Source organism: Talpa occidentalis, unplaced genomic scaffold, assembly GCF_014898055.3.
Source record: "Talpa occidentalis isolate TD23 unplaced genomic scaffold, MPIMG_talOcc4v2.1 talOcc4.10, whole genome shotgun sequence".
Lineage (NCBI taxonomy): Eukaryota > Metazoa > Chordata > Mammalia > Eulipotyphla > Talpidae > Talpa > Talpa occidentalis.
In genome coordinates, this window is record NW_023600993.1 from 78,876,455 (window position 1) to 78,901,777 (window position 25,323).

The 25,323-nt window shown below is 37.6% G+C and overlaps 1 protein-coding gene across 1 annotated transcript in view; it reads left to right on the plus strand.

The window, feature by feature from the left end:
• The first annotated feature begins 5,450 nt into the window (after positions 1–5,450).
• Positions 5,451–25,323, plus strand: part of PAK5 (p21 (RAC1) activated kinase 5) — a 375,558-nt gene continuing 355,685 nt past the window's right edge. The window contains exons 1-5 of the mRNA XM_054696397.1: positions 5,451–5,470; positions 9,381–9,692; positions 10,346–10,547; positions 12,897–13,008; positions 14,347–14,552. The gene's annotated coding sequence lies outside the window, so the exon portion shown is untranslated. The remainder of the gene's footprint in view (positions 5,471–9,380; positions 9,693–10,345; positions 10,548–12,896; positions 13,009–14,346; positions 14,553–25,323) is intronic.

Genomic DNA, 25,323 nt, shown 5'->3' on the forward strand with positions numbered 1-25,323 from the left:
CTATATCCTCTTTCACCTCCTGTTCCCATTCAAAAAATAATTTAATTGAAAAGCAAAGCTCATGTGGCAAATGAAAGAAAATATACAATAAGTTAAAAAGGTTACAGCCAAGTATAGCATAAAATGAAAAATCTACTTGTCAGAATCTACAGATTCTTGTAATTCTTCTCAACTTTTCTTTGCACACTCTGGGATGCATATATGCTTTGTAGTACTTACACGCAAACAGGAGCAAATATATCACAAAGAATTTTATTTCAGGGTCTACAAATATGCCCTGTCAGGCCCTCCTCACAACATACAGGCTTTATGGGAGGCAAAGTCTGAAAACGTTTGTTTCTGTGAATGTAAAACTTGTATGCTTTGGGAAATGGACTGCAATAGCTTCTAAATTACAAGCATAGTCCTCTCACCCCAATCTATGTTGTTTTCTACTCTACCCACTCTGTTTTAAGATATTAGGGACTATTTCATGAACATAATATAATAAACTCCATCACATAGGGAAAGTTTGGGGAACACAGCACACCGCAGCTAAAGGGAAAGTCTGCTCTATGCTCAACTCCCTGTGTGCTTCCTTCCACCACTGCATCGCCCTTTCCTGTCCCCAGAAGCAACCAGATTCAGAATTTTGTATTTCTCATCCTCTTTCTTATTAAAAATATGTTCCTTCATATGAATGCATCCCTTAAAAAAGTGTCTTTAGGGCCTCCCTGTTGGCGGTAGGGGTTAAGTCTCAGCACTATGAAGCTACCCTCAGCCTCTGCACCATGAGTTCGATCCCCGGCCAGGGAGCTACCCATATGCCTCAGCAGAACTCTCCTGTCTCACCCACTGCTCCCCTCAGCAGTGTGTTTCAATCTGCCTGTTCTGTTTCCCATTCTGTCTCTGGTGGATCTTCCCACCCCCCAAACCTCTGGCCTGTACCCCAGTTCTTATATGCATAAATAAAATAAATCTTTAAGAAAAGTGTCTTTAGTATTGCATATTTTGAAAATATATAAAAAGTCAAATGTTATGTATTGTTTTTGATTTTTTTTCCTTCCAACATCTTGTTTTTGAAATTTCTTTGTTGATATGTTAACTATGGTTCCTTTATCTTAACAGTAGTGTATCATTCCACAACCCTTTGAAATCAGCTCTACTATTGATGGACATTTGAGATGTTTCCAGATTTGCTATTAAAAGCAATGCTGCTTTTAATCATGTTTGTACATGTCCTTAAATGCACAAGCTCAAGAGTTTCTCTAGATTACATGCCTAGGAGTGAAATCACTGGGTAACAGGTTATTTATAACTTCAAGAAAATGTCAACTTGTTCTTCACTTGTATATGTACATACATATATCCAACTCCCATTAGCAGTGTCAGCTAAAACTTGTTTTTGTAAACACTTTAATTTATTTTGCAAATCTAGTGGGTGTAAACTGGTATTTCATGATTTTATTTTGCAAATTCTGATTACTGATTATTAGTCTGAGAGCTTTGTTCCTTGGAGAGTGCTGAGTGTATTATTGGCAAGTTACACTCTTTACCCTCAAGTACTTACTACATAACTCTCTTAAGATTGTTTTTAACAGAATAGGGCAACTTTATTTGAACTGTTTCTCAAAGTAGGAATGTTTGAGTGTGGCTTGTTGACTTAGTGGGGTTTGTCAATGAAGAGTAAGTCACTCAGGGCCTCCCTGGTAGCGCAGCGGTTGAGCGCTGGGTTGCGAAGCTGCCCGCAGCCTCTGCTGAGCCGGTTCGATCCCCGGCTGCTCCCCGGGCCACCAGAGGAGGGTCCCACATGGCGTGCAGACAAACCTCTCCTGCCGCCCGCTGCTCCCCTCAGCAGTGTGCTTTGGTCCTTCTGCCTGTTCTGCTCCCCGCTCTGGCTCTGGTGAATTCTCTCACCCTCCCGCTTCTGACTGTACCCAGTGCTTATATAAATAAATAAATAAATAAATAAATAAATCTTAAAAAAAAAAAAAAAAACTTTAAAAAAAAAAAAAAGAGTAAGTCACTCAGGTTACTTGGATTTCATTGTGTAAAATAGGAATGAAATGAACTGTCCTTACAAATCACAAAGGTTTTAGACATAACAATTAATGAACTTCTCTTGGTTCTGGTGGACAAATGTGATTGATTCCCTGGGAATGTTTTCACTCTGTTTACAGGTCATCAGTGGATTTACAATGCTAATGTCCCTCATTTTGGACACAAATTTAATGTTAATGGCAACACACTTTAACTCAGGAGAAAGTTCCAAAATTTATTTGAGAATCTGGTAGATTTGTAAAGAAACACAGCTAGAAGACTGAAGGAAAAAACCGGTAATGTATAAACGATGCTTGGATTTATCAGAACCATTGGTGCAAATATTTTGAGTAGGAGTTGGATAAACAATTGTTAATTGAATGAGACCTTGGAGATAAGCAAAGCGCTTTGACTCACTCTCCCAGCCTGGTTTCAGCGACATTTTTTCCCTGATAGGATACTATCAAAGTTTCATAAAAACTCCATTTGACTTTATGAGCAGGTAGCAAAAAAGTAGCTTCAGAGTAGACAAATCGTATTTGAATTCAGGCATTTTGTGGCCTAGGGAGGTGTCCTACTAATGAAGGCAATCACAATATGGGTAAAATTTTCTCCCTCTTTCACCAGAGGTCTTAAAAATACTGCAATGCTCTTAATTTGAACTTTATTTTTGCTCTTAGCTGTCTGGCAGTTAAATTGTCAGAACTTGGGCAACACAAATGGGAATAAACAACATTAATAGTTCTACTGTTTAAGACAAAACTAATTGAGGAGTGATGGAGTTTATGGAGTTCTTACCAACACAAACTTAGGATTCAGAGTTATGCATGGGCAGAATTCTCTGTCAAAAATCTAACCTGTGCCTTCATCTGTATCTGATATTAAATAAAATTTTATCTTTCAGTTACAACTACACAAAGGGTTGGTCATGTACAATTCTGACATAGTCCCAGGCTTTTTGTAAAATGCCTGATAAATAAAAGTAACTTTATGGAATTACCTCATCTACTGTTATAAAAGTTGTCATTAAAATCCATTAATAAGCTGCATTAAATCCCATAGCTCTTAAATTCTTATTTACTGGCCTGAAAAATCAATCAGAGTGATTGGCTGAAAAGTCAATCAATGTAGCAACAACTATATTGATTAATTTAAATGTGAAGATAATTGAAATATGAATTAGTAACTGATGTAGTATGCCTAATTAGATATAAAATTTGTTGAATCATTATGGATCTTTTTATAGATCAAGGTAGTAGAGTGTATCATTAACTTTCCATAAATATTTACAAAATGAATATTTTATAATGCCCATGTGTTAACATTTTTTTCTCTCTAAAACCATCCAGCATGCCTGTGTATTGCAAGAAAGGCTATTTACTGGCTTGCACTGCACTTTGATTTAAAACTTTATGTATTGTGGAAGGAAGTGATGAACTGATAATAGACATTTAGATGTGTTTTTCCAAATGGGAAATAAAAACATGCCAAATTGCTTTGAAATGGCAAGTAGTTGACAATGTAGAGCCCTGCTTAATGTTTTCATCAAGGACCTAGATCGATCCTTTTAAGTTGTAGCAATTACAAAACACCTCTAGAATGAGGAATGTCCAGCAGCTATTCCTTTAGGATATGAGCAGTTTATAGATCCATATATTCATATCAGGATCTATACTTTTCTCTGGCTTAGAGTAAGGCCTTCTAAGTTCACATGGGGAGGTTTTCATGTATGTAAAATAACCCCCCCACAAAGTTCTCATGTTCTTGAGTATATTTTCATTATTTGTAGTCTACTATTGTATTATATAGGTTTTCCATAAACCCTTACATTTACTGTTCAGTCTACTTCTTCAAATATACTACTCTTACAGTAGTATATTTTTATCAAATTCTTTTTATAGTTGTTTGGTTTTTTTTTATTCTTAGTTTATGTATTTAATTGTCATACCTCTGTACATATAGATTTCTGATGTAGCTGACTCCCAACTTTTGCCTTTTATACTTATATAGTGTTTCTCCTTTTCTTAGGTTATATCCATAATCTTTAATTTCTCCTGGTTGAATATTAATAGCTTTCTGTTTGCCTTGCCTCATTTATTTTTGAACTTTGATTAGGACAGTAGTGTAAAATGGTGGCTGAGTAAGGCTAGCACACCTTCTCCATATACTCAGCCGAACAAAAGCTCTAAGTCCTGAAGGAAAAACATGATTGTAGCACATGCTAGGAGTAATTTTCAAAGGAGGGGGACTCCAGCAAGCAATGGAACGGGCCAAGCAGGTAGCCTTCCCAGGTAGGTGAGGCGAGCCCTGGTAGCCCCATGGTCAAGCAGCAGAGTGGAACTGGCACAGCTCTTGCCTGGTAACATTTAGCAGACCTCATCAAGCTCTAGGACAGGACCCTAGAGCAGACCCACCACAGCAAGACCCACAGACATTGGTGCAGACTTTTGTGACCTCTGGAGACACTCGTTGATGCAGACCCATAGGCAGCAGACCTCAGCAAGCCCCAGGATGGGGCCTGGAAGCACATCTGCCAAGGTGCTCTCTCTCTTGCCCTGACTTCCGCAAGTTCCCAGGAGGGTCCTGGAAACGGGCCTACTATAGTAGTCCTTCACAGATATCAGTGAGCCCCCCAGGACAGGGCCAGGAAGCAACACCAGGTAGGCCTCCACAGAACTACCAGGAGGTTTCCTGGAAGCAGTGTTCACCACCATAGGCCTCAGCAGCCTCATTGAGCCCCAGGACAATATCAGACCCACAGCAGAAGGCCTTACAAACCCCAGAGAGCCCCAGAAAGGGCCCTGGAGTTATCCCAGACCTAGTAGATCCTGGCAAGAGTGGTTCAGGTCCTGCCAAAGGGAACAGACATGAAAGGTCCTGTCAGAGTAACTGCAGGGCCTGATTCCCATGGGCTGTTGCTCTTGGAGCAGTGAGATATAAGGACTCTGGTAAGACAGTCTCTCAGACAAGAGTGGGATTGCTTTTCCCCCAGTCAGTCGCCATCACTGCAGACTTCAACAGGGTTGACACTGAGGAGGTTCATCTTCATATACAGAAGTGGGGTGGAGCCTGTGGATTGTGGTCTGGAGTAGGGGGCGCAGGTGGCAGGGTGGTCAGCTCGGCTAGAGGCCCAGGGAAGAGGGGAGCAGAGGTTGTGTGGATGTACCTTCCCTGGAATGAGGAGCTGCGGTCCTCCACACAGCCTGGGTGCCTAGTCAAGATAATAGTAGATCAAGCCTTCTGATCTGCACTTGCCCTTCTCACCCCCTGGAACTGGTACTTAATTTGTGAGGTGTACTAAGAGTATGAGGTCATAAAAGACATTGTAACCTCTGGTTCTCTCTCTCAGAACGTTCACTCTAGGGCAAAGCAGCTGCTGTTATGAGGACATTTAGGTAGCCATGTAGTGCCCTATAGAGAGGGGTTGATATCTTCAGCCAAAGCCATTTGAGTAAGTCATCTAGGAAGTAGACTCTTTGCTCTAGGCAAACCTTTAGATGCTTGAAGTCTTACCTGGAGACAGCATTTTTTTTTCAGTTAAGCTTACCTCCCACCCCCTTCTACATGACCTGTGGCCAGGCTTGCCGTGAAGTGCTTCGTGTTTCTTTCCTGTCCCCAGCCAGGCTGCAGGAGGTATAAATGGGAGATGGGAAGAGAGAAATAGTCTAGGGGAGTCAGAATTTGAGGAATTTAGAGTTGTGAGCACTCAGGCTGAGAGTAGATGTCAGCATCCCTGTTAGTGCTTAGCTCCCTCCCCCAGAGCCATCTCAAGTCTTCCACCCAGCTCCTTAAGAGTTCCCTCTCTATCCATCTCTTGAACTAGAACCTTTGCCTCATGCTCTGTTTCTAGGAAAACTGAAATAAGACAAAAGGCATGAAATTGTCAAGTATTCCTAGGCCAGTGATGCCATAGGAAGATATCATAGGAAGTATTTTTTTAATATTAAGATATTTGACTTTATTGTCAGGACATATAAACATGTCATCAAATCCCATAGGTGAATTGAGAAAAACACGCAATGCAGTCTTTCCCATAGTAAATATATCAGAAGCAGATATATTCGGAAGTTCAGTTTCCTGAAAATAGATTTTATTTATCAAGGGCAAGAATTGTCATAGAAATCCTAGAATTTCACTGTATCGTAATGTTAAAATTGAGACTAAATACATTCTGTTCAGTAGTTTCCTACAAATATTGAGATTTGTTTTGCTTACTTCTATTCATCCAGTGATTTAGTATAAATTCACCCCCTTTATTACACTATTTTTTTGCAATCTTAAGATGTCTTCATCACTATGAGTTGTTAAAACATTAAGATACTACTGCAGTGAATTTGAAAATATTTCATTCATTATTTGTATGAACTTAATGTCTGTCCTTTTCTTTGGTGCTATTATTGAGCATATCAGCATTTTTCATGTTTTCATTTTTTAAAATATTTTGGAATAGATTATGTAAGAAGGACATAATACTTTTTTTTAAGTAAAGATGTATTTATTTATGCATACAAGAACTGGGGTACAGGCCAGAGGTATGGGGGATGAGAGGATACATCAGAGACAGAGTGGGAACAGAACAGGCAGACTGACTGAAATACACTGCTGAGGGGAGCAGCAGGCGAGACAAGAGAGGTCCGCCTCGCCATGTGGGTGTCTCTCTGGCTGGATGGGGATTGAACTCTTGCTGCTGAGGCTGTGGATTGCTTCATAGTGCTGTGCTTAACCCCATGCACCACCAGGGAGGCCCCAAGGACATAATACTTATTATAATGTTTATAGAAATCCTCCCACCCCCATAACTAGCAAAGACAGCTGTCAAACTAAGGTATATGGGAATACAAGGATTAGATCTATGACTGTCATCAATTTTTCATCAATAGTTTTTTTTTTGTTTGAACTTTATTTAAAATCAGTGAGCAACTATTCAAAATCAGTCATAACTTTTGGAAATATTTATGTTTTTAAATATTTTCCCATGAAAAGATTTAAATATGTATATTTCCCTCTCAAAAAGGGAGTATCATATTCCCAGGAAGGCACTACCTATTAGAAAGCTGGTATCACATTTGCAAACATCAGTAATGTTTAATTATCAAAAACAAAAGAAGGTGAAGGCCTCCCTGGTGGCACAGCAGGTTGAGTGCAGCACTGCGAAGCTGTCCGCAGCCTCTGCAGTGCGGATTCGATTCCCAGCCAGGGAGATAGCCACATGGTGTGGCAGACCTCTCCTGTCTTGCCCACTTCTCCCCTCAGCAGTGCTTTCATCTGTCTACCTGTTCTGCTCCCCACTCGGTCTCTGGCTTACAATTTTCTTTTCTTTCTTTCTTTTTTTTTTTAAAGATTTTTAATTTACTTTTATACAAGAACCAGGGTATAGGCCAGATACACGGGAGGGTGAGAGGATTCACCAGAGACAGAGTAGGGAACAGAACAAGCAGACTGAGGAAATACACTGCTGAGGGGAGCAGCAGGCGAGACAGGAGAGGTCTGCTTCGCCATGTGGGATTCTTGCTGGCCGGCAGGGATCGAACCCTCGCTGCAGAGGCTGCGGACAGCATCACAGTGCGGCGCTCAACTGCCTGTGCTACCAGGGAAGCCCTGGCTTAGAATTTTCTACAGTTTCTCACCGGAAGCCTCTTTCCTATTCCATTTTCTTATATTCTTCAGTGAACCCTGGGTCTTGGCCAAAAGGTCTTTATTCCTCCCTATTATAACTTTAAATAGAGTAAAGAAAAAAAAATCACCACTGGTATCAAGCAACTATTGCCACAATAATACTAGATAATAAACTCACCAGAAAATTTATCCCCAAATCCTATAGTTTGTAACAGTAAGCATTCACTCTCACTCTTGGGTTCTCAAAGTGACTGCTGTTGTCTCTTCTAGAAAACACTTGGCTGGCAGTTCTGCTTCAGGCTCCATGACCCAGGATGGAAGCTCCTGGCTGAGGCTGGGTTCACATTGATTCCACATTTCATTAAAGGACCTAGACTGAAGAAGGAGGAGTGGCAGTTATTTGGGCCATGTTCTTCTCATGAAGGATCACCACTGCCAAGAGGACAGGACCAGTAGTCAAGTTTATATCATGTCTGCTAAATTTTATTATTCAGAGCAAGTTTCATGGCTAAGCCACAAATCAAGGAATGGGACTATTCAGTCTACCCATGTATGGCCATGGCATAGGTGTATTTTATAATTTTATTAAAAAGAAATGAAGAAGGGGGCCTCCCCGGTGGCGCAGCGGTTGAACGCTGGGTTGCGAAGCTGCCTGCGGCCTCTGCGGCGCCGGTTCGATCCGGCTGCTCCCAGGCCCTGGAGGAGGGCCCCACATGGCACGCCGACCTCTCCTGCTGCCCTCTGCTCCCCTCAGCAGTGTACTTCAGTCCTTCTGCCTGCTCTGCTCCCCGCTCTGGCTCTGGTGAATTCTCTCACCCTCCCTCGCTTCTGACTGTACCCAGTGCATGTATAAACAAAAAACAAACAAATAAACAAATAAATAAATAAAACATGCCTCTATAAAATAAAAATAAATAAATTAATTTAAAAAAATAAATGAAGAAGGTAGGTGAATTTTTAACCTATGAAGCCACTGAGAGTATTTTCTGTTTAGTACTCTTTTGTGTTCTGTTCAATCTTCTATCAATATTGATATCTACTGCATTCAGGACAAGTTTCCATACATAATGATCTGAATTTTCCATCAGAAAGCATCAGGTGGGGGTCTCCCTGGTGGCCCAGGGTTTAAGTCTTAGTGCTATCACTGTTGTGGCCTGAGTTTGATCCCAGCCAGGAACCTCTCCTGTCTCGCCTGCCCACTGCTCCCCTCAGCAGTGTGTTTCAGTAAATCCGCCTGTTCTGCTCCCCTCTCTGCCTCTGTTGAATCCTCTCACCTCTCCGCACTCTGGCCAAAACCCCATTTCTTCTACATAAAAATAAAATTAAATAAATAAATAAATAAATAAATAAATAAAAAAAAATAAATAAGATCATCAGGTGAAGAAATAGAGGGACAAATCCCCTCTCATCTTTGTGTGACTCTCCCTTGGTGATGGTCCAGAGCAACTGTTTTCACAAGGGAATAAAAAAAATGTCCAGTGATATTCATGTGTTCATACAGAAACAGAGCTGAATGATTGATCTTTATTATAATTTGGTGAGGTCCTTTGTTCATAGGCCAGAGTAATAAACATGTTGGTTCCTTTCCTAGTTTGTTGTTGAGTCACAGCAAAAGGAATTTTCATTAAAGGTGACCTAATAGCATCTTGAAGTTTTTATTTGCAAAGTTTAATAACTAATCTCAGTTTCAAAGCTAATTTAAATTGCCTCTAGCCCTTTACTAATTAACTGTTCTTCCCATCTAGATGCCAGAAGGAAGTTGTTGCTGTTGTTCTTCAATGTGTTTGGAGATCTGGCTTTTGCAAAACAATTTCAGAGAGTATAGTAGAAGCAACTGATGTCCCAATCAACATCTGCTCAGCCAACTTTTGGATCCACTGCCACTGTAGCATACACCCAGCCTCTCCTCCTCAACCATCCACATTTCTCTGCTTGCTTCTCTTTATCCAATTTTCTTGGCACTAAGGAAAGCTTGCTCTGTCTGGATACTCTGCCTGGAAGAGACATGGGTTGAATATTTCCAGTAGCCGCCTTCCACCAAAGAGCAACTAGAGCAGGTGCAGAGGGCCCCCTAGGTCCCTGTTATTAGGGGGAAGAACACACTCCTAGGAAGACTGAGAAGTCAGTAACCCCTTCTGGCCTTTCCTTCCCTACTTCACACCACACTCTTTTGCAGCACTTGAGGTCACCTTCCAAATAAACTACTTGTTCCCATGTCCTTGCCTAGGGTTGGCTATTGATGCAACCCTAACTAAACCAAGTAATGAACAGAAAAAAGCTGAGAGTTTTCCCTAAAACACAAAACTCAGAGCATCTAAGCCATAAAGTAATTTAATTGGGTGCAAATAAAAAATGGCTGGCAGATGGCAGTGCTCTGCTAAAGCCGGCAAGTTAAAATAAGTAGCAATCAAATACCAAAAATGTAGATAGAGAGACATTGTTAGTCTGTGTCTGAAGTACAGAGAAGGTGGGGTTTGGTCCCAGGTGAGGGCAATGCTCCCTTCTTCTGCTCCCCAACTAGTTTCTCCCTCTGACTGTTCCCTGGTCCAAATGCCCCTTTTGCCAACTATTGTTGAGAAGGGATTGTATGAGCCAGTGCTCATTATTTCCAGAGTAGAAAGATTTGCAATAGACTGATGTGCTTCTAAGAGCTGCTGTCAGCTGCCTCTTGTGCCTTAGATCACATTCTCTTGATGTGACTTTTTTTCAGCAACCAGCTTGGTGAAGATGTCACCTGCCAGCAACTTACATCAGTGGCAGCTTCTACCTCCTGCTTTCTGTCTGGGAGCTTCTCTGTTGCCATCTATTAGGATGCCTCTGGGAACCACTCAACTGTTCTGAAGTATGTGCCATCCTTGAAGTGCAAGGTTATGAACATACCGGCTGGGGCAATGGGAGAAGAAAACTGATAGGTAATTCCTCTGTTCTTTGGTGTTTTGAAGTGTAGGTGACACAGCTTAGAGTGCCCCCTGGAGGACTGAACCCTAATTATCCATGATGTTTAGCTTGATAACACACCCCTATTTACCTCTTTCTAGTCTCCACTCCTCTTTTCAGATGAACTGCCCAAAGTAAATTTATTGCAAACACAACTTTGTATCCACCTCAGTTTTCTGGGGGACCCAGTGCTGCTTAGCTTCCATTCCAAAGTGCCAGGTTTCCCCTTTTGCAGAGGCTTCCAGTCCTTTGGACATGTCATGATCTCATCTTGGCTTCCAGTGGACAAAGGTGTTAAGGTCTAGTTTAAGTTATCAACCATTCTTAAAGATATGAACAAATGTTGAGGACTCTAAGTTCTGTACCTTCTTGTTGAATTTTTGACAACTCTCTGATAGGCTCACTCCTCCACTAATGATCCTTCATTCATTTCCACCTTTTCTTGGAATGTACAGTGTCTATACCTGAGGCTATAAATTTGGTGCAGATTTATTGGTTCAGAAAAAAATAAGTTAATATCCACGGCACTTGGATAGGCACTTTTGAGAATAGAGAGCAACTTAGATGCAGTTGCTTAAGTTTAGAGATAATCTAAAGAGAAAATAAACACTTTACACATAATCAAAGCAAGAACATACAGAATCTGATAGGTACAACAAGTTAAATAAAGATTAGGTGCTATAATGGAGAGAGAAATCACATCGGCTAAAGCTGGAAGGAAACATGGACTTCACACAGTTCTTACTTGGGTAAATAGGGTGTTCCACTTGGCCTTGCTGACACCAACAAAGGCAGTGGTCAGTTTTTGCCACCATGGCAAATATTTTCATGTTTGGTTTGCTAAGGTTTTTTGAAGGAACATTTTTCAGTTTAACTTTTGAACATTTTGGTGGCTCTTGATAGGTGAAACTCCAAAAACATCTCCAAAATGGTTGAATAGCATGTGTATCTTCTCTAAGGCTGAACTATAAGAATTATGAAATCTAATTTTTCTGAGGTGGTAATGTCCAAATATATGCACTTCTGAAGCAGCCTCACTCTTTATGCCTTCTGGGTATTTCTGTTTGTTTCTGAGAATTTCATTGTTATTCATGTGTAGATAGCAGCTTGAATGACCTAGAAAGAACAAATCATTAAAAATAATGACTACATAATTCATGCTACCCCTAATTAGCTATGTTTTATTTTCCAAGAACTACAGATGTTATATGGCTCATAACAGTCTGTTCACATATTATTTATGTCACACTAAAGGGATATTTGTTAACTTGAAATAGTTAAGCAAATTCTGTGTTTCTTTAAATTAAAAATGTATCCTGGGGGCCTCCTTGGTGGCACAGGGGTTAAAGAGAGTGCTATCACGCTATCGCCAGCCACTGCAGCACAAGTTCCATCCTCAGCAGGGAGCTACCCACATGGCGCAGCAGACCTCTCCTGTCTCATCCGCTGCTCCCCTCAGCAGTGTATTTCAGTAGATCTGCCTGTTCTGCTCCCCACTATGTCTCTGGTGAATCTTCTCACCCCCTCACACCTCTGGCCTACACTCCAATTCTTGTATGCATAAATAAATAAATCTTTAAAAAAAATGTATCCTGATACACTTTTTTGTGTCTACAATACAAGAAAACTACAGTACTTGAAATCTAGAACCTTTCTATCTGATAGTGTGGCCTGTGAACTGAGCATCATCAACATCACCTGTGGGCTGTTAGAAATGCAGAAGCCTAGTCCCCACCCTTAAACTATTTACCCAGAGACTTCATTTTAACAAGATTTCTGGCAATTCATAAGCAATTCAGTAGCAATTCAGGGACATAAATTTAGTTTGGGATGTACTGCTCTACCATTTTCTAGAGCTATAATTCTGTAAGTTTTAAGAGTTAAATAACTTTACCGTTTTTGCAAAAAAATATATGACATATAGGACACTTTCAAGAGACCAGGTGGCCATTGTACTTGGGTTTTAGAATATATATATATATATATATATATATATACTTTGAAATATTATCTTGTAGTAAAGGTATTTTTGCTCTTCAAAAACAAGCCTGGTTGTAGGTTCAAGGATTTTTAATTACTATAGTACATTTTCCAAGCTCTGATCATTTATTTATTCCTGATTGACAGGGAAAAGTTCTAGGTTTTAGAAATTTAGAACCATGTTAATAGTCAGGTATTGAGTATATCTCTTGGAGAGTTAAATAACATTTTTCATACCTCCTCAAATGCTGATATACTTCAAAGAGTATATTCAATTATGCGCAACCACTTTTAGAAGTTTTTAAACTAATTTTAAAGGTAGATTTTTTTTTCCTATTCATCAGATTGAATAATGAGTGACATCATTCATAACTCCAGGGGAAACCAGCCTGTAATACAACTGCTAAGGACTTGAATTGAAATGAACTTTTTGGAGACACATTCACCAACTTTACAGTAGGCATACATTCTGCCACAGTTTCATTTTAGAATTTACAGATATATTCCCATATGTTTATGAATAAATATGTACTATTAATAGAAATTTTGCTTGTATAAACATGAATGATTGGCTTAATTATGTTTATCCATGCAGTGGAATATTATGCAGCTGTTATAAGGGAAAAGATATTGTACTATAAATATATATGTATATGAATATATGTATTTTTATTCAAATAGATATACTGATTATAAACATGGATTTCTATGATATATATAAATATAGATCTATGTATAGAAAATACTTCAAAAGATAAAAACCACCAAGTTATTCACAGTGGCTGCCTCAAGGAAGTTTTATCTTATCAGGATAGAGGACTTTTTACTTTTCAGAGGTCTCCCTTTTGTTTAAAATAATATATACTTTTTTAAAAATAATTATGTTTTTTTCTTTTCTTCTACCTAGCCAAAAAAAAAAATACCAGTTATGCATAACTAGGTAGAGAAGATAGCTTAAATTTAAGAATTATATGTAATCCGAAGAAATTAAAATCATAAAAATTCAAGAAAAAATATTCGAAGAAAAGTTTCTTAGTGATTCTCAGCTGTAGGGTTTCTGAGAAAAATCTGAATTCTGATTTCATAAGTTCTCTATTCCTATATTAAGTTTTTTTAATATATGAACATTAATCTCATAGGCAATTTTCAAAATACAAATTAAAATGAAATAATTTCCATTCAAGTGTGCCATTATTAAAGACCTCCACAATCATAAGGAGGTATACAAATACTAACATGAGCAGATATGTGTTTGTGAGTAGAACAAATTTTAGTCATATCGGCAGCCTGACTCTGAAAAGATACAGAGAACCTGGAAGGGGGTTGTTTACATGTGGTAGCTGCCAAGCTGGAAACCAGGAAATACATGGACTTTTCCCTATATCTCAAATTAATAATATTGGGAAAGAAAAAAATAAAGAAGGGACAAATACTGTGCATAAATACTGCGTCAAGGGAAATAGTTATAAGTAAATTGTGTCTTAAAAGTGTTTTATGAGTTCTATGTATTGGCTTATTTTTCTAGCAATTTAATTTTTAAGAAGGTTTTGCAAAATAAGATATTTGAACCAGGCACTGTGAAAAATGAGGCAACTGGAATGCTAAGCCAGGACCATGATTCAAATAATTTAGCAAGCAAGAGACTTAATACGTGTTGGAACATTGAGTCTCTTAGAGACTGGAAGAGTTTGAGGGCATTTGTACCTTCTAAGTCTCCTAGTATTGATTTTAAATGATGAAGGAATAACCAAACTGGGTGAAATATTTGGGTGTGTTATTAATGTTTACTTTCAGGAATGGAAGTGGTGTTATCTTTCAACCTGTCACCTTCCCTCTTGACTGTGCATGTAAACTTCTATGGAGACCATATGAGGAATCCAAATATGAAGTACTCTAAATGTGAGAGGAAGCCCTGCCCTCACTCTTCTATGACCCAGACTCTGATGGAAATTCTCTTTATTTCTTCCACCATCAAGAGACAGTCATACCTAGTGGAAACGGTGAGTTCAGCAAACTGCATGCTCAAAATGTTTGCCAGTGTTAGTTTCCATATTTGCTATGAGACAAATTGTATCTTCTGTCCTAAAGTAGGAAATTTAGAAGTAAAAAAACATTCTTACCTAAGAGCAATTGTGTAGAGAACCTGCAGATTTTTCTTTCACAGATAAACTACACATGGCTTTGAGGGTTAAAGTAGTGAAGAAGTATTGCATGCAGAAAATAGTTTTTGCTTTGTAAAACACTTGCCTGTTATGCCTATGTGTGTCTAGTATAGTGCCTCCCAAATTGACAGGTATCTGATAAAATGGCTATTGACTAAAAAGATAAATTATTAAATAGGTGATGCAATTGGGGAGGGAGGAGTCATTTGATTAGCTAGCCAACGGGAATAAATCTATGTTAGAATAGGTTATGGAAAAATTATTTTAAATACAGTGCATCCTAGTGTAGTTCTTATTCCTACTTAATAAAAAGGAAAACTGCATTTTTTATTGTCACAAACAGGTAGGTCACCTTGATGGTGTACTTCATTCTTTTCTAACATTAAATGGTTTTGCTTCTTTCATCACTCATTTGAAATGCAAGTGAAGTCTGTATATCCATGTGCTAGATAAAATGGGGGTAAGCTGGCATATTTAAAACTGTGACTCTCTTCACTCAAGCCTAATGGGGAAATCTAATTAATACTCATAATGGAGAAAAAATTATTTCCTTTACAAAGACAATCATGTCAATGCATTAAAAGTTTTTCAATTGACTAAAATTTGGCAAAGTCGGTACCATTATCATGATTGCAATGCAAGCTGAACATATGGACTAAAGTTTATTATGTGAATAAATCCGATTTACCTAAAAATATCTAAGTTAATTTTTAATGCATTTATTCCAGCATTTAAAAAATACAATATAGTTCGATTTGCAGATCCCTGGACGTGACCCTTGAAGGGCCTTTTTTTTAATGGGAGGAGACAAAGATATAAATATAATCACAAAAAGTGCCATGTTTAGAGGTCTGAACAAAACAGTAAGAAATCACAGTGGAGGTGATTTATTTCCCTGGGGTTACCAGAAAAACCTTCATAAAAATGGAGGTATTTTAGTATAAACTTAAAAAATGTTTTTTAGTTTTATCCTGGTTTGGAGTTGCTGAGTAAAGAGAGGAAGTAAATAACTGAATAAATAAATGTTCTCCCATGGAAAACAAGGGCAAAGGCAGAGAGGAATTAACATTCACAGTGTGAAAACTGCAAATAGGATACAAATGATACACTCTTCATGTTAAATCACCAACAAGCCATATGGTGTCTCTCTGACTTGTTTAAAATGTACTTTCAAACAAGCAAAAACAAAACATTGTACTCAATGAACCTGCTTCTTTTTAAACAAGGAACCAACCCTTTCTAATCTCCTTTTGCAGAGGTTTGCATCTGTAACTATCCTGTTGGTACAATATGCATGGCTACATCAAGTGCAGCAGGTCCTTGAATAATGTTTTGATCAAGTATTTCATTATAATGGTGAGGGAAAAAATAGATTCCCAGTCAGAGCCCTGGTCTCTGTGGCGTTTGCACACTCCCTATTCCATGGGTTTTCTCTGGATACTCCACTCTTCTCCTAAATCCTGGAGATGTTCATGTTGGGTTCACTGGTGTGCCCCAGTTGCCCCAGTACCCTGGTCAGGGAGGATGTGTGTGTGTGTGTGTGTGTGTGTGTGTGTGTGTGTATGAAGGGCATCCTGTCTAGACTTTGTGTCCCTTTGTCCCCTAAGCTGCAAGGATAAACTCCAGTCACAGAGGACCCTGAACTGAAATTAAAAAGGGCTGGAAAATGAATGAATGAATGAATGCGCAAATGAATGAATATAAATCATTGTTTAATATTAGAGTATTTTTCAGTCTTTCTTTAAAAGTGTGCTGATGTTTTTGTGACCAGAAATATGTCATAGAAACTGAACTGTAAATTGGTTTCATGATACATCCTTTCACTTAAAGTCACAGTTTCCAAGAACCTATTATGAATTTAATTGAGAACTTACTGTAGTGTTAATGCTCAATTATGTTCAATAGCTCCCACTGGTTATAACTAAATATTGATAACAGTGTACTTTTAGGACTACGAGAGATTCACAGCTGAATCAAAATTTACCAGTGTTCTCATACTTTTTTACCTTCTAGAATTGAGACTTAATGATAGTAACATATACTGTGTACCTCTTCCATGATATTTACATAATAGTTGTGTTTTCTTAGAACTGAAAACTTTTTAAAAAAATTATGCTTATGTAATTGTAAATTCCATGTAGGTGGTCTGTAGTTACAGGTGATAGTTTAAGATGTGGTCTGGTTGTGTATCCCCCATACCCCCAGGCAGGTTACCCCCTCTAAAACTATGTAATGGAGAATTATTTTTAAATTCCTTACTATAATCTTTACTCATTCAACAAAATATCATTTTTTCCCTTTGGATCAATTATTGAACTTTTGAGCAAGTACCATGGATAAAACAAACAAAACAAAACATAATTCACTGTTTTCTAAAAGTAGAAGAATTTTTTCTTTCTTTGTACATTTAGTTTTCATTTTTGATATTTTCCCTATTTTCCAAATTTCTTGACTACAAATTGTATATATTTAAGGTGTACAACTTGATGTTTTATATCGTTATATAAAGAGCATACTTCATACAATTGTATAATAGTCACAAAATATATTTTATAAATTACATAGTAATATGTAATACATTATACAATGTATATCTTGTATATATAATGACATTATATGTAATGATATACATAATCTATAGCTTGATGTTTTCACATATATATATACATTGTGAGGGAATCACCATGCTCAAGCTAGTTAACATATTACTCACTGTACATAGTTACAATTTTCTTTCTTTTTATGATAAGAATGCTTACTATCTATTAGGAATTTAAGTTGTTATTGCCTTTGGGGTTAAGTTTATTATTTTTCCCTGATTGAGTACAATTTTCCTACTTTTTTTCTTAGTTCCCTGAAGTGTTACCTAGCAGAGATTAAAATGAGTTTTTAGTTTTGGGGAGATGTGAAAAGTCCACAAGGCAGTGGAAATAAAATATCAGGACATGACTTTGGTTTTAAGAACTTACCATCACAGTGGCTAAAATGGAATCAATACACCATTTTTCTGAAAATTAACTCAATATATTGCTCCTGAGAACATGTTTCTATAAACCATAAAGTATATGGATTTATACCATAAAAACCTAAGCAGCATGTATAGTGGCTATTTATTTGACAAAAACCAAGACAAAACTAATCCATCCACTTCCTCTGACCCAAAGCAGAGAAATAGAACAGGAAGCAGGTAATTCTAAAAAGCTGAGTTTCAGAATTTGAAAAGTTATTATTGACCCATGAAAATTTTTCCCTTTAAAATCTCTGGTGTTCACAGACACTAAAACAAAAAGAGTAAGTCTCCTTCCTGCTGCTTCACCTGCTGAAACATTTTACTTCAAGGACCATTTTAAATATACACTGTCCACTTGAAGACAAATACTGATTACCTTTGCCACTTGGAGGCAAGGGAAAAAGTTTATAGATGGCAAAAACATCCATTTTCTCAAGCCAATCTACTAGAGGAGCTGACGGGAAGTTTCAGCTAGTTTTGACCTATGTCTAACCAACTGGTCAGCAGAGAAATGACACAAGTCGGCCTCCCTGATTTGCTGGGTAAATGGCACACCCAGCAGAACACAGTAATCGATTTTAGACCTTCAAGAGGCCATCAAATCCATTTCTGAAAAATAGAATGTGTAACTGCAGTGATAAAAGCATTTGTTTGTTTTTCTTCTCTTACCTCAAGCCGGCATGTTATTTATGTTGTCTCATTTACAAAAGGGAGAATTAAAGTGAACATTGCACATTTCTTACCTTAAAAAGTAAGTCTCACTTGGATTGGGTCCTGTGCTCTAGCAAGATTTCCCATCCTCTGCCACAGGATTTCCTCTTTAGAAGCGAGAGCCTTCTTGGGCAAGAAGGCCGTTTCTCTTGCAGCTGGAAAATGGATCGGAGGATTCTGGAGCTGGCTTTATCTGTCGTTGGGAAGTGACTTCCCAGCAGCTAAGCTAGAATCCAGTACCCAGACACTGCCCTCCTTGTTGAAGTAATTTTTTTTTTCATTATCTCCTATGCAAATACACAAAAGGGCTGCGATGAAAAGACTTGTGGCTGCTATTAAGCAAATAACATATAAGGTGACAAAAATGGCAAAAGCAAGTGTGAGATCCACAACAAAAATGATCAGCGCTGCCAACATGTCTGCATTTCTCATCTTGTAGAGAAGATGTTAAAAATTCCCACAGGCACTCAGCACATAGTTAGTTATGTCTTTGTAAGATGTGGGCAGGCAGGGAAAAAGACATTTCTAAACATGCTAACGTGTGTTGTAATTCCTCTGAGTATCTACCAGGAGGGCTGTATAATGAAACTTTTGATTTCCCAATTGATAGAAAAAAGAGGCTAAAGGTAAAGTATGGGCTATTACTTCACCATGATTTTTTTTTTTAAAGATTTATTTATTTATACAAGCACTGGGTACAGTTAGAAGTGCAGGAGGGTGAGAGAATTCACCAGAGCCAGAGTGGGGAACAGAACAGGCAGACCGACGAAATACACTGCTGAGGGGAGCAGTGGGCATGGCAGGAGAGGTCTGCTCGCCATGTGGGACCCTTGCCGGCAGCTGGGGATTGAACTGGTGCTGCAGAGGCTGCGGACAGCTTCGCAGCCCAGCGCTCAACTGCTGTGCCACCAGGGGAGGCCCCCCATGAATATTCTTATGGAAAGATATCCAAGGATTTATCTCCTAACTATGTAACTAATTCTCTTGGATTGTAATTTCCAAAATGTAGGAACACATTAATGCTTCGCATTTATAAAATGCAAGAGTGCTATAGAAATTTGATATTTTTTGAAACATTAAAATGCACCAGTCCAGTGTGAAAAAAAAAAGGAAAATCATTTTCAAATGTGCAAAGACTCAGAAGTCACTTCTCTTTCATGTGTTTGAAAAAGAATTGCTAGAGGATATAATCCAATAAAACATCTTCATTGAAAGAGAAGTACTTGATATGTAACAAACTAGAATTTAACCCACAGAATAATGAAATTAAATCCCATTTAATTTGCTCAGCAGCAAAGTTATACCAGTAATAAATTCAAATTAGAAATGGAAGTTAGTAGGATACAGAGCCAATTTTTTAAAAATACTGTCACTTTCCTGTATTAAGTGGTATGATTAAAAAGTGTGATGCTTTAAAAACAAAATTACCAGGATATTTTTTAGTTATCAAGGTAAATGAAAGATAATAGGAGAATCCAAGAAAAATATAAAGTTGAATAATGAAACCATGGTACTGAAATGAAACAAGCTAACCTGAAGCGTGGTTTTGCATAGTTATGGAATATGAGAAATGAGTATCTACTTACCCTTAATATTCAAAACTCCAAACAGTGTAGATTAAGAGTGTGAGACTGTATTTCCAAGGGATTTAATTCTTGATTTTACAAAGAGTATTTCCAAGAAAATTTAATTTATTTAGTGATAGAATAGATATGTAGGTGATAAAACTTGACAATTTAAAAGTAATGGTGTAGTTGACAAGAGTTTGCAGGCATAGTGAAAGAGATAGAGAGATGGAGAATATTGATTTCCTCATCTTGCATAGCTGGAATTCAAGTGATATCATCTACTATTTGGTGTAAGAAATGAAGATTAGTTTAGTTTTCCAAATAATAAATGGTATAATAAAGAAAAAGGGATAATTAAATATACCAATAAAAATATTTGTAATTAGAATGGGTGTTAAGTGTTTAAAAATGCAGACATTCACAAATAATGCTTAATATGGCTAAATGACAAAATTAACTTATAAAAATATTAACTTGACCTGTGCTATCTTGTATAGCAACCACCAGTCACATGTGGTTAGAACATTTGAGAATGTAACCAGTCAGGGTAGGTTCTGGAAGTATGAAATTAACTTAAGTATAGAATTTAAAATATGTCATTCATTTTTTTTCTTTTTTTTCATTTTATATATTTTTTACATCATTTTTCATTTTTGTACAATGTATGCATTTTCATCTTGGTTATAGTCCCCATATAATTCCTAACACCCTTGTTTTGATCCTACTCCCTCCTCCCCCACTGTAGTGTGTCATTCATATTTTTTATTGATTATATATGAAATAACATTTAGAATACATGGGACTAAATTAAAAATATCATTAAAATATTTTTCACCTTTTACTTTTAAAAATGTGACTACAAGACTAAACAAATATGGCTCACATTGTATCTTTTTTTTTGGCTGTAACCTTTTGATTGAATTTAATATTTAATTTCATTAATTTTGGTAATTGACATGTAAAAAACTCATGGAATGCCCATGTAGCCCTTCTTCTTTCTTTTCCCAGAGCTTTCCTGTATTGTAAAATTTTAGTTTGAACACAATGCACCTTAATTATCAAAAATATTACGTCCACACCACTGAATAAATAGCAATAATGCTTTGGTTAAAAAATTCCTAAATGTTTTTCCCAGTCTCTGCACACACACTGACTAATAGAAATATTGTGAAACATCAAGTCATAATACAAGCATAAACCATGAGAATTTAGTTTGATAGCTCTTGGACAGCACTGGTCTAGAATTTTAGAGCCAATCATTAGAACCAAAAACAAAATGTTAAAAATATTTCTCTCTGGAGAGTAGGACAGGGAAGGGAGTAAAAAAGGCTTTTTATTTTACTTGGTGCCCTTTTGTATGGTTCAGATTTTCATTACTAATTCCATCTATTTTTTAAATAAAAATTTAACAAGCTACAAATAAAAGATAGTATACAATAAAGAAATATGATGCATTTCATTTATTTATTTTAGTTGTATCTTTTTTATTGAAGTACCATTAGTTTATAATATTGTATATGATTTAGGGGTGCAGGTTCACACCCCTTCAGATGTATGTTATCACACCACACCCACCCCCAAAGTACTCATAATCCTCCACCATATTCCACTGACCTCCTTTTCCTGCCTTCTCTACACCCTGCCCTCCCCATCCCTCAATTCTGCAATTAATTTCCTAGGGTTTGTTTTGGTTTATTTTTGTTCCTTTCCTTTGTTTCTCTATATTCCGCATATGTATGAAATCATCCAATATTAACTTTCTCCATCTGACTTAACTTTGCTCAGTATAATCTCCTCCAGTTCTATCCAGACTGTCACAGATGTCAATTCTTCATCTTTTTGTAGCTGAGTAGTATCTCGTTTTATATAACACATCAGAAGACTAGATACTAAAGACATTTTAGCTAATATAAACATATACATATAGATATTTTTTGTGGTTGATAATCTAGTTTGAAACCATTGTGATCAAAGAAAATACTGTCAATAGTGTCAGTAGTTATGAATTTATTGACCTTTCCTTTGTAACTCAACATATGGTCTCTCCTTGAAAATGTTCCGTGTGCACTTGTCCTCAGCTTTGGGGAGTGCAGGGCCCTGTAGATGTTGATAAGCCCATTTGATCAAATTTCTCATTTAAGGCTGTTTATTTATTTTCTGTCTGGTTGGTCTGTCCATTGATGTAAGTGGGGAGTTGAAGCCCCTGCAACTTGAAATAGTGTTGCTATCAGTGTCTATTTTTAGATTAAGAGTTGCTTTATATATTTTTATTTTCCTTCATTTGTTGCATATATTTTCATCAGTGTTACGGATCCCTTCATTATGGTATGATATCTTTCCCTATGCTCTCTCTCTTTTTTCAAAGATTTATTTATTTATGCATACGAGAACTGGGGTACAGGCCAGAGGTGTAAGGGGTGAGAGGATTCACCAGAGACAGGGTGGGGAACAGAACAGGCAGATTGACTAAAACATACTGCTGAGGGGAGCAGCTGGGAGACCGGAGAGGTCTGCTGCGCCATGTGGGTAGCTCCCTGGCCGTGGATCGAACTTGTGCTGCAGTGACTGCGGATAGCGTCATAGGTTGCGTCTTAACCCCTTGCTCCATCAGGGAGTTCCCCCTTTCTCTTTTTACCTTTTTTTTGAAAAAAGATTTTCTTTATTTCTGCATAGAAGAGCTGAGGTGCAGGCCAAAGGTGCAGGGGAGGAGGGGGAGAGGATTCACAGAGTCAGAGTGGGAAGCAAAACAGGCAAATCTACTGAAATGCACTGCTAAGGGGAGCAGTGGGTGAAACAGGAGGAGTTTGCTGCTCCATGGGGGTTAAGTTAGCTCTCTGGCCAGGACTGAACTCAATGTGCTGGGCCTTCACAGTGGTAGCAGTGAGGCTTAACCCCTAGGCCACCAGGAAGGCCTCTTTTTACCTTTCTCAGATGGAGGTCTATTTTGCCAGATATAAGTATGGCTGTCCTTGCCTTTTTCGGTACCAATTGCTTTTAGATGTGCTTTCCAACCTTTTACTTTGATCCTGTGTGTCTCTTGGGAGCTCAGATGGGTCTCTTGGAGGCAGCAGAAAACTTGAATTTTCAAACCCAACCAAGCCACTCTGTGCTTTTTGATTGGTGAGCTCTATCTATTTATAGAATGGTGATTAATGATATCTAAGGATTTGCTACTGCCTTTTTATCTTTTTGATTTATTGCTATTTATCTGTTGGTCTGTTCTATTTTCTTGGGTTATTGATCTCATTTACTGAGCCCTTTACTTCCTGGATCTGTTATTTTCTTATTTAAATTTTCAATTTCTACCTTCTGTTAGTTGTGTTTTTGAGTTCACTAACTTGTTTTTCTCAATTTTCTGTATCTTTAATTAACTTTTCTGAGTTCTCTTGTAATATTTTGATTTGCCTTTCTGTTTTCTTCTATCCTGTTTGAGTTTCTGTATTATAGCAATTCTGAACTCTGTATCTGATAGAGAGCAACAATCTTACATGTCTTTGTGGTTGAATCCTGTAGAGCTATCCTTTCCTTGTGATGTCATAGTTCCCTGAGATTTTGAATTGTCATGTGTCATATATTTTTTGCCCATTTTGCTACCTTACATTTCCTTATATTTTTTATTAACATCTATAACAGTAACAGAAAGTTGAACTACCTTTTCAACTGTGGCACTGTGGTTTTATTTGTTGTTTCTTTTAATTATTTTTTTGGCCTTTGGAGATTTCTGTAGCTATTGAGACCTATTTTGGCAATTGCTGAGTCAGTATGGTGGAGGAGGGATGTGGAGGAATCAGCGGCTGGTGAAGAGATCACTCCTCTTTTGGGCTCCAGATCTGGGAGTTGGCAGTCTTCATGCTGTCAGTGAGCCTCACAAGATCAGCACCAGCTCTGAGGAGTGGGGGAGTGTACTGTAGTCCCTAATGCCCTCAACTTTCCCTTAGCTGGGACTAGTCTGTGTAAGGCACCAAGTGCCTCCATGTAGGTGTTCCCACTTTCAGGAGTGCAGAAGTCTGCACTGTCTCCACCTGCCTCTCCCCAGGACCTCTGGCTAAGCTGGCAACCCTGCCAACCATGTCCTGACACCTGATGTCCATGTCCCCCATCCCAGATGGCTGTTTTCAGGCATCTCCCTCCAACCACTTTCTGTTCAAGGAAGCATGATGCTCCTCCATGTCTCCTCTGTGCAGTTTGCATTGGTCTCCCATCTCTAAGGGGTACCTGAGTTTCACCCCAATCCTTGGATCTCTCCTAGTTGAGATTTTTTAAACTTTTATCCAGTGAATATGGGGGCAAACATTCTATCATGATTCTTACCAAGAACTGTTACTTTGGAGTATAAGAAAGGAAGGGGAAATGAATTAATAAAGATTATGATAAATTTTTAGACTAGAGGCAAAAATAGAAAAAAAGCAGAGAGTAATTTAGATAAAATAACACAACACACCCTCTTATTTGTATATGTATACACATATATATATATGAAAAGAATGGTAGGTTATTACAATTGGGAAGCGCAGTTAAGAGTAGTAGGTATATTGATCAACAATGCATTTTTTGATAAAACTCAATTTTATGAGTCATTGGTTAGTTTTGGCAGATTAAATTAAATAATAAATTTGAAATCACTAGAAGACAATGGCATTGTGATGACTAATATGGGTGTATCTAGCTTTATGCTTAAGTAATACAAACATGTTCCAATTTAACAAAGAGATAAACTTGATTAGGATTGCTCACTTTACTAACGAAGCTTGGGCTTAACTAGAAAAATCAACAGAGAACTTCAGAATCAAACACCCTTAAATATTACATTAATTGAAACCCTCATTTTACAAAGCTGCTAGAGAAGTAATGATATCAGGGGAAAATTTATATTTTCTAATATAATTGCAATTACAAAAATATTTAAAAAACTAAATTCATTTACAGCATTTAATAAAATCAAGTGTATATTAGAATTTTTGAATACATTGATTATGTAAATTAAGTTAATTTCAGTTATAATTGGAAAAAAATGAGTTCAGACATTTTTGATGGAGAGTATGTTTTCAGAGTATCTGCTGGAAAAGAAACTTTTTTGTTCCCTTAAGAAATTTGTTCTATGAGAAATGCTGATAAAATTTGGAGTAGGTAAAAATGGAGCATCAGTATGAACCAATTTTCCTTTAAAATTTTTGCTTCTAAATTTTCTCCAATATGTGATTTTACAAAGGCAAAGTCTATATCCCACTTTACTTTTAGTTGTCTCTAGTTTCTCATTAGAGCATCATTCCTTTGGCTAAAATTTTGTTTCCTATTTATTTTTGCATATCATGTACTATGC